The sequence below is a fragment of the Phyllobates terribilis genome, unplaced genomic scaffold (genome assembly GCF_046119375.1).
Source record: "Phyllobates terribilis strain yellow unplaced genomic scaffold, ASM4611937v1 Scaffold_277__1_contigs__length_2500907, whole genome shotgun sequence".
NCBI lineage: Eukaryota > Metazoa > Chordata > Amphibia > Anura > Dendrobatidae > Phyllobates > Phyllobates terribilis.
Genome location: NW_027363037.1, coordinates 751,232 through 768,571, shown reverse-complemented (window position 1 = coordinate 768,571; position 17,340 = coordinate 751,232). Strand labels below are relative to the sequence as shown.

At 42.9% G+C, this 17,340-nt stretch overlaps 9 non-coding genes across 9 annotated transcripts; all 9 read left to right on the top strand.

Annotated features, from left to right (window-relative positions):
* The first annotated feature begins 903 nt into the window (after nt 1-903).
* Nucleotides 904-1,094, top strand: LOC141219968 (U2 spliceosomal RNA). The gene has a single exon (XR_012288343.1). It is a non-coding gene; the product is annotated as a U2 spliceosomal RNA (small nuclear RNA).
* Nucleotides 1,095-7,483: 6,389 nt separating this feature from the next.
* LOC141219642 (U2 spliceosomal RNA) lies at nt 7,484-7,672 on the top strand. The gene has a single exon (XR_012288092.1). It is a non-coding gene; the product is annotated as a U2 spliceosomal RNA (small nuclear RNA).
* Nucleotides 7,673-8,787: 1,115 nt separating this feature from the next.
* On the top strand, nt 8,788-8,978 carry LOC141219967 (U2 spliceosomal RNA). The gene has a single exon (XR_012288342.1). It is a non-coding gene; the product is annotated as a U2 spliceosomal RNA (small nuclear RNA).
* Nucleotides 8,979-10,093: 1,115 nt separating this feature from the next.
* Nucleotides 10,094-10,284, top strand: LOC141219966 (U2 spliceosomal RNA). The gene has a single exon (XR_012288341.1). It is a non-coding gene; the product is annotated as a U2 spliceosomal RNA (small nuclear RNA).
* Nucleotides 10,285-11,393: 1,109 nt separating this feature from the next.
* On the top strand, nt 11,394-11,584 carry LOC141219965 (U2 spliceosomal RNA). The gene has a single exon (XR_012288340.1). It is a non-coding gene; the product is annotated as a U2 spliceosomal RNA (small nuclear RNA).
* A 1,115-nt stretch (nt 11,585-12,699) lies between these two features.
* Nucleotides 12,700-12,890, top strand: LOC141219964 (U2 spliceosomal RNA). Its single transcript, XR_012288339.1, has one exon. It is a non-coding gene; the product is annotated as a U2 spliceosomal RNA (small nuclear RNA).
* Nucleotides 12,891-14,005: 1,115 nt separating this feature from the next.
* On the top strand, nt 14,006-14,196 carry LOC141219963 (U2 spliceosomal RNA). The gene has a single exon (XR_012288338.1). It is a non-coding gene; the product is annotated as a U2 spliceosomal RNA (small nuclear RNA).
* Nucleotides 14,197-15,311: 1,115 nt separating this feature from the next.
* Nucleotides 15,312-15,503, top strand: LOC141220188 (U2 spliceosomal RNA). The gene has a single exon (XR_012288558.1). It is a non-coding gene; the product is annotated as a U2 spliceosomal RNA (small nuclear RNA).
* Nucleotides 15,504-16,618: 1,115 nt separating this feature from the next.
* Nucleotides 16,619-16,809, top strand: LOC141220219 (U2 spliceosomal RNA). The gene has a single exon (XR_012288589.1). It is a non-coding gene; the product is annotated as a U2 spliceosomal RNA (small nuclear RNA).
* Nucleotides 16,810-17,340: the final 531 nt, after the last annotated feature.

The following is a 17,340-nucleotide window of genomic DNA, read 5'->3' as shown; positions in this document are numbered from 1 at the left end:
CTATCTTTCTAGCTCTCCCTTTTTACTTCCTTTTGGATAAACAGACATATTAGGCAAGCATTTTGGAGCTTTCACCTAAATAACTACAGGTGGTGAGATAAGCTGCACAATATAATTGACCTTTCAGTATATTGTTGCACACACACCATCTATTTAGCAAATGCCCTTGTTATCAACAGCAGCCTTTTAAACTCACCTGAGCTAACAGGTATGTGCGCTGGTTACTCTGCTGCGCTTAAAATTTCTTTTTTGGTTTGCTACAATGCCTTTTCTGAAACGTTGTCTCCTTCTGCTGGAACACTGACTTCTTTCATTTAATGCCTGCAGACTATAAAAGAGAACCCAACCCAAATAGTTTGGTTGATTAGTCTGTGGCATTCTGTTAAACTGTTGCTTATGGCGGTCTCTGTGAGCTTCTCAGCGACATTCAGCCAGCCAGGTATCCTGCCTGCAGTAGATGGAATGTGGCAATGGAACGCTGGCTGCGCGTGTCATAAAAGGCTCTGAGCCTTTATATACCTGTGCACAGCAGCAGCCACCTTCAGTCTGCTGCTGGACAGCCAGCAGCAGCACCAGCAGGAGAGCTATGTAATCAGGAGCCCTCCTGCTAAGGGTAGACAGCTGCTCGTTCCACCCCACCCCCCGCCTTAATTGGTTCTCCTCCCTTCCAACGGTGTTGAGGCGGGTGGGAACAGCAGGGGGTGAAGGTGCTGTGTTTAAAGAGGTGGAGTTATGCAGATCTAAAACGCGTGGATTGCAGCAGCAGCAAGCCGAAAAGTGCAGGCATGTAAGGGATCTAGAGGTTGACAACATGTCTTCTTAACGGGAGTCCAGGAGCTCATCTCCACAAATGGACTTTTCAGGATCCTTGGGTGGCTCCGTAGTTTGAAACCAATTCTGGTTATCGCTTCTCGGCCTTTTGGCTAAGATCAAGTGTAGTATCTGTTCTTATCAGTTTAATATCTGATACGTCCCCTATCTGGGGACCATATATTAAATGGATTTTTAGAACAGGGAGATGGAAAAAGAGCTTGCTCTGTCCACTCCACGCATTGACCTGGTATTGCAGTATCTCCAGGACCGGTGCACCCCTTCTTTAATGCAGTTTCTAAAATCAGAAAGAATTGAATTCAATGTTTTTTGTTCATTTTGCTTGTTTGTCGGATTTGGGGATGGACTCTTTGGCTTTGCTTTTCTTCTCCTCATTGGATTTTTCATGTTCAAAGTTGCAGAAGCCAGATTACAAGCTCATTTTGGTTCAACTTCAGCAACTGTGCATTGCATTGCCATGTAATGTGATGCAATGCTATCTTTCTAGCTCTCCCTTTTTACTTCCTTTTGGATAAACAGACATATTAGGCAAGCATTTTGGAGCTTTCACCTAAATAACTACAGGTGGTGAGATAAGCTGCACAATATAATTGACCTTTCAGTATATTGTTGCACACACACCATCTATTTAGCAAATGCCCTTGTTATCAACAGCAGCCTTTTAAACTCACCTGAGCTAACAGGTATGTGCGCTGGTTACTCTGCTGCGCTTAAAATTTCTTTTTTGGTTTGCTACAATGCCTTTTCTGAAACGTTGTCTCCTTCTGCTGGAACACTGACTTCTTTCATTTAATGCCTGCAGACTATAAAAGAGAACCCAACCCAAAAAGTTTGGTTGATTAGTCTGTGGCATTCTGTTAAACTGTTGCTTATGGCGGTCTCTGTGAGCTTCTCAGCGACATTCAGCCAGCCAGGTATCCTGCCTGCAGTAGATGGAATGTGGCAATGGAACGCTGGCTGCGCGTGTCATAATAGGCTCTGAGCCTTTATATACCTGTGCACAGCAGCAGCCACCTTCAGTCTGCTGCTGGACAGCCAGCAGCAGCAGCAGCAGGAGAGGTATGTAATCAGGAGCCCTCCTGCTAAGGGTAGACAGCTGCTCGTTCCACCCCACCCCCCGCCTTAATTGGTTCTCCTCCCTTCCAACGGTGTTGAGGCGGGTGGGAACAGCAGGGGGTGAAGGTGCTGTGTTTAAAGAGGTGGAGTTATGCAGATCTAAAACGCGTGGATTGCAGCAGCAGCAAGCCGAAAAGTGCAGGCATGTAAGGGATCTAGAGGTTGACAACATGTCTTCTTAACGGGAGTCCAGGAGCTCATCTCCACAAATGGACTTTTCAGGATCCTTGGGTGGCTCCGTAGTTTGAAACCAATTCTGGTTATCGCTTCTCGGCCTTTTGGCTACGATCAAATGCTTTATTGCAGGAGATTGTGGTTGAAGGGCACTCGGGTACCCCTCTCCTTGGCCTGGCAGGATCGTCCACTTTGGTGGACTTAACCTGCTTGCTGCTATTAGGGAGAGGGCTTAGTCCCAGGGTAACGAGTTGCGATCCCCCAGCTTCCAGGTGTTTTTCGCTGCAAGAACACTGGGAGCGCAGATTGCAAGCGGCTGCAATTTGCAACCTTGTTGCGTTTTTCCATGGAGGTTGACCCTAACCTCGTGCCTCTTTATGCGAGGCTAAAAAACTCTATCCGAGTTCACTTCACGGCGGGTGGCTCGGATATGAGGAAATTAGGGTATGTAGTCCAGGACGTGCTCAGGAACCTTCTTGGCGTACAAAGGAATGAAATTCTCTCCATCCAGGATTATCCCAGAAGAGGTGACTATGACATCACATTCACCGGAGAAGGTATTTTTAGAGATGTACTAGAAAAGTTAAAAAAAGTTGAAAATAGTCCTGTTTTGAAAGGGATACAAATTGTTGAGCACGTCCTGGATGAGGTAAGACTGGTTATTGTAAAAGTATTTTCGCCCTTTGTTTCTACTCCAGAAGTAATGTCATTTCTAGCAATTTATTTTAAAAGTGTTAAATGTATTGGGAAGATATTAAACGAATATAACATATGGACATCTAAGTGGAAATTCCTTGTGAAGTGTACAAGAGATCCAAATACACCAGGTGGTATACGTCTCCCCCCTGCCCGTTTCAAAATTGGGCAAACAAATGGGGATTTCTTCTTTTCTGGGATGCCAGTATATTGCAGAAATTGTGGGCGCTATGGTCATTCAAAAGAAAACTGTCATGTATCATGTAGAAATTGTGCTAGTGAAGAACATGAGACAAAAGAATGCCCTAAGGAAAAGAAATGCAGTTTTTGCCAGACTCCAGGTCACTTTTATTTTTCTTGCCCTCACAGATTTCGGGAAGATGAGCAAAAGGGGAAGTCCAAGACGTCCGACCAAGGACCAAAAGATCAGACCACCCCTCAGGAGGAGGAACAACAACCTGGAGCCTCTGGAGACAATAAGGGCGTACCAAATAGTGAAGTGTCTCCAGAGTCTATGACAGGTAAAATACCAAATCCCAAAACCTGGCTGCAGGACCTGCGGGAGTCCAAAAGGAGGGCTGAGAAGGAGCAGAAGGGCACTACTGGTAAGGTCAAAAGGGACCGGCAAAAGGCCGACACAGAAGCCCATGCCCAGTCTGGGTCTCCTAGGGCTGAGGGCGCTGAGTGGATAAAGGTGGGTCCTAAGAAAAAGAAAAAGGGTGGTTCGGAGGAGGCAGCAGGAGGTGAACAGATGGACACTTCTCCAGAAGGGAACGTGGACGCTGGACCCTCAGAGGTTTCGGTCTCCACTGCTACAGGTGGGGAACGGGATCTTGCTGCCTCTGAAGAGTCAGAGGCTCTGCCTTGTGCGCAACCTCCTCCTATAGGACGACCTTCTACAGGTCAAACAGGGGCGGCGGAACCCCTCGGGGACCCACCTGATGAGGAACTGCATGGCCAGCCAATGGAGACCCAGCGGGTTCTGCCAGCCAGCCCTCCGAGCTATGCCAGTGTAGCGTCGGGTTTATATAAATGTGGTAATCTTTCCTCCTCCACGGAGACTCTCGTGACGATACTATCAGATGAGGAGGGAGGCGCAAGCCCAGTGGTCTGATCAGGTTCATCGGACAGGTAAATCCGTTGCTCTTAGTTACCTAAGTAAAATTTTTACATTTTCTAATGATGGCTGAACTCAAAGGTATTTCCCTCAACGTGAGAGGCATAAAATCTAACATGAGAAGAACTGCTCTTTTTAATTTTTTTACGTGTTTTACTGCATCTGTATTTTTTCTGCAAGAATGTAATATCCCACATGAAATGTCATATCAAAAATATAAAGATGAGTGGAAGTGTGGGCCATCTGTCTGGTCCGGATCAAATGCTGCAGGATCAGCGGGTGTAGCCATACTTTTTAAAGGGAACGTTTTAATTGATTTTATTCAGGAAATTTTACCAGGTCGTATTTTATTAGTGAAAGCTTTTATTGATGGTATTAGATGGCAGTTTTTAAATTTTTATGGATCCCCAGAGAAAAATGAAAGAGCCGAAATGCTTGATCTTTTACCATTATTTATTAATAACTCTGAACCTTTTATCTTAGCAGGGGATTTTAATTGTGTTTTAAAAGGTGAAAACCGGCGCTCCAGCTCTGTAAGCAGGAACTACGATAAAACCTCAGGTATGCTACATGATATAGTCAAAGATGCTAAATTGATAGACATATATAAAGAGTGTCATAGTGACAGCCCAGAGGATGCCGGTTTCACTTGGAGCAATGCTAATTGTAGCTCTAGGATTGATTTTATTTTTGGTTCAGATAAAACAATACCTGCCAAATGTGAAGTTTTAACTAATATATTTTCAGACCATAAACTTTTATCCTTTACCATAAAAGTAAATGACAACAAAAAATGTGGTAAGAAAAGCTGGAAAATGAACGTATCCCTTTTAACCGACCCGCAGATTTTATCAGATTTTATTGAGTTTTATAGGAAATGTAGAAAAGGGAAAAAAACAAATGAGACTATGAGTGTATGGTGGGATAGAATGAAAGTAAAAATAAAAGACTTTTTTATTAAAAAGAGTATATGTAGAGCCAAAGAAAAATATGAAGAATATAGAATTTTAAATACCCGCCTACAAACATTATTTAAGCTCAGAGACAATGGGATAGATGTACAACTTGATATTTCAAACTTAAAAGAAGAGATTTCAAAATGGCTAGAACAAAAAGGAAAAGAGATAATTTTTCGTTCTAGAGTACAACATAAAGAAGAAAATGAAAAGTGTTCCAGATATTTTTTTAGGAAAAATAAAAAAGAAAAGTGATAATTGACCATATAGATGGTGAGAATAATATAAAAAATATGCTGGGTAAAGTTGAGGTTTTTTTTTCTAATCTTTTTAATGGAAAAAATATAGATAATAAATTAATGGATGATTCGCTGCAAGGACTAACAGCTGTTTTAGATCCCGCATCCCAAGAGTTTTTATCCCAAGTTTTAACGGAACAAGAAGTGTTAAAAACTATTAAAAGTTTTAAAACTGGAAAGGTCCCTGGTCCTGATGGCATCCCAATAGAATTTTATGTATGTTTTTATGATATTTTAAAAGATGATTTGTTTTATTTGTTTACTGAGGTTTTTAATAATAAGGTTTTATTAAATTCCTGGAAGAAAGGTGAAGTCTCCCTCCTATACAAAAAAGGTGATAAATCAAAATTAGAAAACTGGAGACCAATAACACTTTTAAATTGTGACTATAAAATAATGGCTAAAATTTGTGCAAATCGTCTAAAAGAAGTCATCAGCAAAGTTATTCAGTCTAATCAAGTGTGTGGGGTGCCGGGGCGCAGTATATGGGACAATCTGAATTTAGTGAAAGACTGTATTGAGGATGTGAAAGACAGAAAGGGGAAAATGGCGATTTTATCTATTGATTTTGAAAAAGCATTTGACCGTGTCTCACACTTTTATCTTTTTAAAGTTTTAGAGAAAATGGGCATACCAGAAGGGTTTTTACTATCGCTTAAAGCATTTTACAAGGATTGTACAAGTAAGATTTTAGTGAATGGTTTTAAGACACAAGAGGTATTTTTACGGTCAGGGGTGAAACAGGGATGCCCTCTGTCCCCCCTACTGTTTATCTGTGCACTGGAACCAATGTTATGTGCAATACGCCAAAATAAACAGATATGCGGTGTCCCTCTGCCTGGAAGCGGTGGTTTGGAGGCCAAGGTTGTAGGCTACATGGATGACGTGGCGGTCTTGTGTACAGATGCACCATCACTTACGGCCACTCTCCATCAAGTGCAATCCTTTTGCCTAGCTTCTGGTTTTAAAATCAATTTTAATAAGTGTAACATTTTAAGTGTTGGGGGGATGATTTTACGTGATGTACCAATTAATGTCTCCGAATCCATTTCCATTTTAGGTATATCATTCACTGAAAATAATGATGGTTATAATAGTTGGGAAACAGTTACACAGAAAGTAAATACGAAAATATGTATGTGGAACATGAGGAGACTTACAATGGAGGGTAAAGTATTGGTTTTAAAGATGGTGATTTTACCTCTTTTATTGTATCTTAGCATGGTTTTCCCCCCGCCTGTTAATGTTTTAAAAAAGATAACCAAAACCTGTTTTACCTTCTTTTGGAACTCAAAAATGGAAAAGCTGAAAAGAGAAATCGTGATGAAATCAAAAGTAAAAGGTGGTAAAGATTTTCCAGATTTTAATAGGTTTCTTTTAATCCATCTGTTCGTTTACTGTTTTAATGCCCTTTTTAAGAATCACTATTGGTCCTTTTTTATGCGTTTTAATACAGGATTTTTTATGAGAAAGTTTGGATGGTATGAAGTTAATATTTCTGTGCCCCATGCTTTTAATTTGTCGACGCATTATGAGATTTTAAGGAAAATAGTGTCCGATTTTAATTTAGGGACTAAGAAAATAGAGGAATTAAGAAATAGTAAGAAACTAATTAAAGAAATACGTAAAAGTGAGGAAATATGTAATGTTGACAGATATGATGATGACAAATCTATGTCTATCTGGAAAATGATTAACGTTTTTTATCTTTTTAATGAACAGAGAGATCTGGCTTGGAGTTGCATGCACCGCTGTCTTCCTTGCCGGGCATTCCAATACAGAAGAGGATTTGTGAGGTCTGCCATCTGCCCAAGAGCCGGATGCCAAGAAGAGGAAACGGTGGAACATCTATTATGGACATGTAATTTTGCAAAGGATTTCTGGAGAAGACTGCTCCCCCTACTGGAAAGGGTGGCAGACCTCAAGGACTTTACATATAAAACTGTGCTATACGGACTTATGGAATGCCCCACAATGGACCAGTACACAATGGCTTGGAAGACAGTGAACTGCGCCAAGTCATCTCTCTGGAAAGCGCGCAACATTGCTATTTTTAAACAAGATGTTTTATCAGTGAATGATGTTTTAAGTTTATGTTTATGTGAAATGTATACTTATTATTTAATTGACAAAAAGAAGAATGTACATATTTCCAAAAAATGGCTTGTTGACCAATGGAACCTAATTATTTAAAATCTTTGTATTTTTTTGTTTTGTAAATTTCATTTGTCTTTTAACGTTTGGTATTTGTTAAATTATGCTTGTAATTTGTTAAAGTTTTAATAAACGGTTTTATCCCTCTGCAGGGGATAGCCAAATTAAAAAAAAAATCTGTTCTTATCAGTTTAATATCTGATACGTCCCCTATCTGGGGACCATATATTAAATGGATTTTTAGAACAGGGAGATGGAAAAAGAGCTTGCTCTGTCCACTCCACGCATTGACCTGGTATTGCAGTATCTCCAGGACCGGTGCACCCCTTCTTTAATGCAGTTTCTAAAATCAGAAAGAATTGAATTCAATGTTTTTTGTTCATTTTGCTTGTTTGTCGGATTTTGGGATGGACTCTTTGGCTTTGCTTTTCTTCTCCTCATTGGATTTTTCATGTTCAAAGTTGCAGAAGCCAGATTACAAGCTCATTTTGGTTCAACTTCAGCAACTGTGCATTGCATTGCCATGTAATGTGATGCAATGCTATCTTTCTAGCTCTCCCTTTTTACTTCCTTTTGGATAAACAGACATATTAGGCAAGCATTTTGGAGCTTTCACCTAAATAACTACAGGTGGTGAGATAAGCTGCACAATATAATTGACCTTTCAGTATATTGTTGCACACACACCATCTATTTAGCAAATGCCCTTGTTATCAACAGCAGCCTTTTAAACTCACCTGAGCTAACAGGTATGTGCGCTGGTTACTCTGCTGCGCTTAAAATTTCTTTTTTGGTTTGCTACAATGCCTTTTCTGAAACGTTGTCTCCTTCTGCTGGAACACTGACTTCTTTCATTTAATGCCTGCAGACTATAAAAGAGAACCCAACCCAAAAAGTTTGGTTGATTAGTCTGTGGCATTCTGTTAAACTGTTGCTTATGGCGGTCTCTGTGAGCTTCTCAGCGACATTCAGCCAGCCAGGTATCCTGCCTGCAGTAGATGGAATGTGGCAATGGAACGCTGGCTGCGCGTGTCATAATAGGCTCTGAGCCTTTATATACCTGTGCACAGCAGCAGCCACCTTCAGTCTGCTGCTGGACAGCCAGCAGCAGCAGCAGCAGGAGAGGTATGTAATCAGGAGCCCTCCTGCTAAGGGTAGACAGCTGCTCGTTCCACCCCACCCCCCGCCTTAATTGGTTCTCCTCCCTTCCAACGGTGTTGAGGCGGGTGGGAACAGCAGGGGGTGAAGGTGCTGTGTTTAAAGAGGTGGAGTTATGCAGATCTAAAACGCGTGGATTGCAGCAGCAGCAAGCCGAAAAGTGCAGGCATGTAAGGGATCTAGAGGTTGACAACATGTCTTCTTAACGGGAGTCCAGGAGCTCATCTCCACAAATGGACTTTTCAGGATCCTTGGGTGGCTCCGTAGTTTGAAACCAATTCTGGTTATCGCTTCTCGGCCTTTTGGCTAAGATCAAGTGTAGTATCTGTTCTTATCAGTTTAATATCTGATACGTCCCCTATCTGGGGACCATATATTAAATGGATTTTTAGAACAGGGAGATGGAAAAAGAGCTTGCTCTGTCCACTCCACGCATTGACCTGGTATTGCAGTATCTCCAGGACCGGTGCACCCCTTCTTTAATGCAGTTTCTAAAATCAGAAAGAATTGAATTCAATGTTTTTTGTTCATTTTGCTTGTTTGTCGGATTTGGGGATGGACTCTTTGGCTTTGCTTTTCTTCTCCTCATTGGATTTTTCATGTTCAAAGTTGCAGAAGCCAGATTACAAGCTCATTTTGGTTCAACTTCAGCAACTGTGCATTGCATTGCCATGTAATGTGATGCAATGCTATCTTTCTAGCTCTCCCTTTTTACTTCCTTTTGGATAAACAGACATATTAGGCAAGCATTTTGGAGCTTTCACCTAAATAACTACAGGTGGTGAGATAAGCTGCACAATATAATTGACCTTTCAGTATATTGTTGCACACATACCATCTATTTAGCAAATGCCCTTGTTATCAACAGCAGCCTTTTTAACTCACCTGAGCTAACAGGTATGTGCGCTGGTTACTCTGCTGCGCTTAAAATTTCTTTTTTGGTTTGCTACAATGCCTTTTCTGAAACGTTGTCTCCTTCTGCTGGAACACTGACTTCTTTCATTTAATGCCTGCAGACTATAAAAGAGAACCCAACCCAAAAAGTTTGGTTGATTAGTCTGTGGCATTCTGTTAAACTGTTGCTTATGGCGGTCTCTGTGAGCTTCTCAGCGACATTCAGCCAGCCAGGTATCCTGCCTGCAGTAGATGGAATGTGGCAATGGAACGCTGGCTGCGCGTGTCATAATAGGCTCTGAGCCTTTATATACCTGTGCACAGCAGCAGCCACCTTCAGTCTGCTGCTGGACAGCCAGCAGCAGCAGCAGCAGGAGAGCTATGTAATCAGGAGCCCTCCTGCTAAGGGTAGACAGCTGCTCGTTCCACCCCACCCCCCGCCTTAATTGGTTCTCCTCCCTTCCAACGGTGTTGAGGCGGGTGGGAACAGCAGGGGGTGAAGGTGCTGTGTTTAAAGAGGTGGAGTTATGCAGATCTAAAACGCGTGGATTGCAGCAGCAGCAAGCCGAAAAGTGCAGGCATGTAAGGGATCTAGAGGTTGACAACATGTCTTCTTAACGGGAGTCCAGGAGCTCATCTCCACAAATGGACTTTTCAGGATCCTTGGGTGGCTCCGTAGTTTGAAACCAATTCTGGTTATCGCTTCTCGGCCTTTTGGCTAAGATCAAGTGTAGTATCTGTTCTTATCAGTTTAATATCTGATACGTCCCCTATCTGGGGACCATATATTAAATGGATTTTTAGAACAGGGAGATGGAAAAAGAGCTTGCTCTGTCCACTCCACGCATTGACCTGGTATTGCAGTATCTCCAGGACCGGTGCACCCCTTCTTTAATGCAGTTTCTAAAATCAGAAAGAATTGAATTCAATGTTTTTTGTTCATTTTGCTTGTTTGTCGGATTTGGGGATGGACTCTTTGGCTTTGCTTTTCTTCTCCTCATTGGATTTTTCATGTTCAAAGTTGCAGAAGCCAGATTACAAGCTCATTTTGGTTCAACTTCAGCAACTGTGCATTGCATTGCCATGTAATGTGATGCAATGCTATCTTTCTAGCTCTCCCTTTTTACTTCCTTTTGGATAAACAGACATATTAGGCAAGCATTTTGGAGCTTTCACCTAAATAACTACAGGTGGTGAGATAAGCTGCACAATATAATTGACCTTTCAGTATATTGTTGCACACACACCATCTATTTAGCAAATGCCCTTGTTATCAACAGCAGCCTTTTAAACTCACCTGAGCTAACAGGTATGTGCGCTGGTTACTCTGCTGCGCTTAAAATTTCTTTTTTGGTTTGCTACAATGCCTTTTCTGAAACGTTGTCTCCTTCTGCTGGAACACTGACTTCTTTCATTTAATGCCTGCAGACTATAAAAGAGAACCCAACCCAAAAAGTTTGGTTGATTAGTCTGTGGCATTCTGTTAAACTGTTGCTTATGGCGGTCTCTGTGAGCTTCTCAGCGACATTCAGCCAGCCAGGTATCCTGCCTGCAGTAGATGGAATGTGGCAATGGAACGCTGGCTGCGCGTGTCATAATAGGCTCTGAGCCTTTATATACCTGTGCACAGCAGCAGCCACCTTCAGTCTGCTGCTGGACAGCCAGCAGCAGCAGGAGAGGTATGTAATCAGGAGCCCTCCTGCTAAGGGTAGACAGCTGCTCGTTCCACCCCACCCCCCGCCTTAATTGGTTCTCCTCCCTTCCAACGGTGTTGAGGCGGGTGGGAACAGCAGGGGGTGAAGGTGCTGTGTTTAAAGAGGTGGAGTTATGCAGATCTAAAACGCGTGGATTGCAGCAGCAGCAAGCCGAAAAGTGCAGGCATGTAAGGGATCTAGAGGTTGACAACATGTCTTCTTAACGGGAGTCCAGGAGCTCATCTCCACAAATGGACTTTTCAGGATCCTTGGGTGGCTCCGTAGTTTGAAACCAATTCTGGTTATCGCTTCTCGGCCTTTTGGCTAAGATCAAGTGTAGTATCTGTTCTTATCAGTTTAATATCTGATACGTCCCCTATCTGGGGACCATATATTAAATGGATTTTTAGAACAGGGAGATGGAAAAAGAGCTTGCTCTGTCCACTCCACGCATTGACCTGGTATTGCAGTATCTCCAGGACCGGTGCACCCCTTCTTTAATGCAGTTTCTAAAATCAGAAAGAATTGAATTCAATGTTTTTTGTTCATTTTGCTTGTTTGTCGGATTTGGGGATGGACTCTTTGGCTTTGCTTTTCTTCTCCTCATTGGATTTTTCATGTTCAAAGTTGCAGAAGCCAGATTACAAGCTCATTTTGGTTCAACTTCAGCAACTGTGCATTGCATTGCCATGTAATGTGATGCAATGCTATCTTTCTAGCTCTCCCTTTTTACTTCCTTTTGGATAAACAGACATATTAGGCAAGCATTTTGGAGCTTTCACCTAAATAACTACAGGTGGTGAGATAAGCTGCACAATATAATTGACCTTTCAGTATATTGTTGCACACACACCATCTATTTAGCAAATGCCCTTGTTATCAACAGCAGCCTTTTAAACTCACCTGAGCTAACAGGTATGTGCGCTGGTTACTCTGCTGCGCTTAAAATTTCTTTTTTGGTTTGCTACAATGCCTTTTCTGAAACGTTGTCTCCTTCTGCTGGAACACTGACTTCTTTCATTTAATGCCTGCAGACTATAAAAGAGAACCCAACCCAAAAAGTTTGGTTGATTAGTCTGTGGCATTCTGTTAAACTGTTGCTTATGGCGGTCTCTGTGAGCTTCTCAGCGACATTCAGCCAGCCAGGTATCCTGCCTGCAGTAGATGGAATGTGGCAATGGAACGCTGGCTGCGCGTGTCATAATAGGCTCTGAGCCTTTATATACCTGTGCACAGCAGCAGCCACCTTCAGTCTGCTGCTGGACAGCCAGCAGCAGCAGCAGCAGGAGAGGTATGTAATCAGGAGCCCTCCTGCTAAGGGTAGACAGCTGCTCGTTCCACCCCACCCCCCGCCTTAATTGGTTCTCCTCCCTTCCAACGGTGTTGAGGCGGGTGGGAACAGCAGGGGGTGAAGGTGCTGTGTTTAAAGAGGTGGAGTTATGCAGATCTAAAACGCGTGGATTGCAGCAGCAGCAAGCCGAAAAGTGCAGGCATGTAAGGGATCTAGAGGTTGACAACATGTCTTCTTAACGGGAGTCCAGGAGCTCATCTCCACAAATGGACTTTTCAGGATCCTTGGGTGGCTCCGTAGTTTGAAACCAATTCTGGTTATCGCTTCTCGGCCTTTTGGCTAAGATCAAGTGTAGTATCTGTTCTTATCAGTTTAATATCTGATACGTCCCCTATCTGGGGACCATATATTAAATGGATTTTTAGAACAGGGAGATGGAAAAAGAGCTTGCTCTGTCCACTCCACGCATTGACCTGGTATTGCAGTATCTCCAGGACCGGTGCACCCCTTCTTTAATGCAGTTTCTAAAATCAGAAAGAATTGAATTCAATGTTTTTTGTTCATTTTGCTTGTTTGTCGGATTTGGGGATGGACTCTTTGGCTTTGCTTTTCTTCTCCTCATTGGATTTTTCATGTTCAAAGTTGCAGAAGCCAGATTACAAGCTCATTTTGGTTCAACTTCAGCAACTGTGCATTGCATTGCCATGTAATGTGATGCAATGCTATCTTTCTAGCTCTCCCTTTTTACTTCCTTTTGGATAAACAGACATATTAGGCAAGCATTTTGGAGCTTTCACCTAAATAACTACAGGTGGTGAGATAAGCTGCACAATATAATTGACCTTTCAGTATATTGTTGCACACACACCATCTATTTAGCAAATGCCCTTGTTATCAACAGCAGCCTTTTAAACTCACCTGAGCTAACAGGTATGTGCGCTGGTTACTCTGCTGCGCTTAAAATTTCTTTTTTGGTTTGCTACAATGCCTTTTCTGAAACGTTGTCTCCTTCTGCTGGAACACTGACTTCTTTCATTTAATGCCTGCAGACTATAAAAGAGAACCCAACCCAAAAAGTTTGGTTGATTAGTCTGTGGCATTCTGTTAAACTGTTGCTTATGGCGGTCTCTGTGAGCTTCTCAGCGACATTCAGCCAGCCAGGTATCCTGCCTGCAGTAGATGGAATGTGGCAATGGAACGCTGGCTGCGCGTGTCATAATAGGCTCTGAGCCTTTATATACCTGTGCACAGCAGCAGCCACCTTCAGTCTGCTGCTGGACAGCCAGCAGCAGCAGCAGCAGGAGAGGTATGTAATCAGGAGCCCTCCTGCTAAGGGTAGACAGCTGCTCGTTCCACCCCACCCCCCGCCTTAATTGGTTCTCCTCCCTTCCAACGGTGTTGAGGCGGGTGGGAACAGCAGGGGGTGAAGGTGCTGTGTTTAAAGAGGTGGAGTTATGCAGATCTAAAACGCGTGGATTGCAGCAGCAGCAAGCCGAAAAGTGCAGGCATGTAAGGGATCTAGAGGTTGACAACATGTCTTCTTAACGGGAGTCCAGGAGCTCATCTCCACAAATGGACTTTTCAGGATCCTTGGGTGGCTCCGTAGTTTGAAACCAATTCTGGTTATCGCTTCTCGGCCTTTTGGCTAAGATCAAGTGTAGTATCTGTTCTTATCAGTTTAATATCTGATACGTCCCCTATCTGGGGACCATATATTAAATGGATTTTTAGAACAGGGAGATGGAAAAAGAGCTTGCTCTGTCCACTCCACGCATTGACCTGGTATTGCAGTATCTCCAGGACCGGTGCACCCCTTCTTTAATGCAGTTTCTAAAATCAGAAAGAATTGAATTCAATGTTTTTTGTTCATTTTGCTTGTTTGTCGGATTTGGGGATGGACTCTTTGGCTTTGCTTTTCTTCTCCTCATTGGATTTTTCATGTTCAAAGTTGCAGAAGCCAGATTACAAGCTCATTTTGGTTCAACTTCAGCAACTGTGCATTGCATTGCCATGTAATGTGATGCAATGCTATCTTTCTAGCTCTCCCTTTTTACTTCCTTTTGGATAAACAGACATATTAGGCAAGCATTTTGGAGCTTTCACCTAAATAACTACAGGTGGTGAGATAAGCTGCACAATATAATTGACCTTTCAGTATATTGTTGCACACACACCATCTATTTAGCAAATGCCCTTGTTATCAACAGCAGCCTTTTAAACTCACCTGAGCTAACAGGTATGTGCGCTGGTTACTCTGCTGCGCTTAAAATTTCTTTTTTGGTTTGCTACAATGCCTTTTCTGAAACGTTGTCTCCTTCTGCTGGAACACTGACTTCTTTCATTTAATGCCTGCAGACTATAAAAGAGAACCCAACCCAAAAAGTTTGGTTGATTAGTCTGTGGCATTCTGTTAAACTGTTGCTTATGGCGGTCTCTGTGAGCTTCTCAGCGACATTCAGCCAGCCAGGTATCCTGCCTGCAGTAGATGGAATGTGGCAATGGAACGCTGGCTGCGCGTGTCATAATAGGCTCTGAGCCTTTATATACCTGTGCACAGCAGCAGCCACCTTCAGTCTGCTGCTGGACAGCCAGCAGCAGCAGCAGCAGGAGAGGTATGTAATCAGGAGCCCTCCTGCTAAGGGTAGACAGCTGCTCGTTCCACCCCACCCCCCGCCTTAATTGGTTCTCCTCCCTTCCAATGGTGTTGAGGCGGGTGGGAACAGCAGGGGGTGAAGGTGCTGTGTTTAAAGAGGTGGAGTTATGCAGATCTAAAACGCGTGGATTGCAGCAGCAGCAAGCCGAAAAGTGCAGGCATGTAAGGGATCTAGAGGTTGACAACATGTCTTCTTAACGGGAGTCCAGGAGCTCATCTCCACAAATGGACTTTTCAGGATCCTTGGGTGGCTCCGTAGTTTGAAACCAATTCTGGTTATCGCTTCTCGGCCTTTTGGCTAAGATCAAGTGTAGTATCTGTTCTTATCAGTTTAATATCTGATACGTCCCCTATCTGGGGACCATATATTAAATGGATTTTTAGAACAGGGAGATGGAAAAAAGAGCTTGCTCTGTCCACTCCACGCATTGACCTGGTATTGCAGTATCTCCAGGACCGGTGCACCCCTTCTTTAATGCAGTTTCTAAAATCAGAAAGAATTGAATTCAATGTTTTTTGTTCATTTTGCTTGTTTGTCGGATTTGGGGATGGACTCTTTGGCTTTGCTTTTCTTCTCCTCATTGGATTTTTCATGTTCAAAGTTGCAGAAGCCAGATTACAAGCTCATTTTGGTTCAACTTCAGCAACTGTGCATTGCATTGCCATGTAATGTGATGCAATGCTATCTTTCTAGCTCTCCCTTTTTACTTCCTTTTGGATAAACAGACATATTAGGCAAGCATTTTGGAGCTTTCACCTAAATAACTACAGGTGGTGAGATAAGCTGCACAATATAATTGACCTTTCAGTATATTGTTGCACACACACCATCTATTTAGCAAATGCCCTTGTTATCAACAGCAGCCTTTTAAACTCACCTGAGCTAACAGGTATGTGCGCTGGTTACTCTGCTGCGCTTAAAATTTCTTTTTTGGTTTGCTACAATGCCTTTTCTGAAACGTTGTCTCCTTCTGCTGGAACACTGACTTCTTTCATTTAATGCCTGCAGACTATAAAAGAGAACCCAACCCAAAAAGTTTGGTTGATTAGTCTGTGGCATTCTGTTAAACTGTTGCTTATGGCGGTCTCTGTGAGCTTCTCAGCGACATTCAGCCAGCCAGGTATCCTGCCTGCAGTAGATGGAATGTGGCAATGGAACGCTGGCTGCGCGTGTCATAATAGGCTCTGAGCCTTTATATACCTGTGCACAGCAGCAGCCACCTTCAGTCTGCTGCTGGACAGCCAGCAGCAGCAGCAGCAGGAGAGGTATGTAATCAGGAGCCCTCCTGCTAAGGGTAGACAGCTGCTCGTTCCACCCCACCCCCCGCCTTAATTGGTTCTCCTCCCTTCCAACGGTGTTGAGGCGGGTGGGAACAGCAGGGGGTGAAGGTGCTGTGTTTAAAGAGGTGGAGTTATGCAGATCTAAAACGCGTGGATTGCAGCAGCAGCAAGCCGAAAAGTGCAGGCATGTAAGGGATCTAGAGGTTGACAACATGTCTTCTTAACGGGAGTCCAGGAGCTCATCTCCACAAATGGACTTTTCAGGATCCTTGGGTGGCTCCGTAGTTTGAAACCAATTCTGGTTATCGCTTCTCGGCCTTTTGGCTAAGATCAAGTGTAGTATCTGTTCTTATCAGTTTAATATCTGATACGTCCCCTATCTGGGGACCATATATTAAATGGATTTTTAGAACAGGGAGATGGAAAAAGAGCTTGCTCTGTCCACTCTACGCATTGACCTGGTATTGCAGTATCTCCAGGACCGGTGCACCCCTTCTTTAATGCAGTTTCTAAAATCAGAAAGAATTGAATTCAATGTTTTTTGTTCATTTTGCTTGTTTGTCGGATTTGGGGATGGACTCTTTGGCTTTGCTTTTCTTCTCTTCATTGGATTTTTCATGTTCAAAGTTGCAGAAGCCAGATTACAAGCTCATTTTGGTTCAACTTCAGCAACTGTGCATTGCATTGCCATGTAATGTGATGCAATGCTATCTTTCTAGCTCTCCCTTTTTACTTCCTTTTGGATAAACAGACATATTAGGCAAGCATTTTGGAGCTTTCACCTAAATAACTACAGGTGGTGAGATAAGCTGCACAATATAATTGACCTTTCAGTATATTGTTGCACACACACCATCTATTTAGCAAATGCCCTTGTTATCAACAGCAGCCTTTTAAACTCACCTGAGCTAACAGGTATGTGCGCTGGTTACTCTGCTGCGCTTAAAATTTCTTTTTTGGTTTGCTACAATGCCTTTTCTGAAACGTTGTCTCCTTCTGCTGGAACACTGACTTCTTTCATTTAAT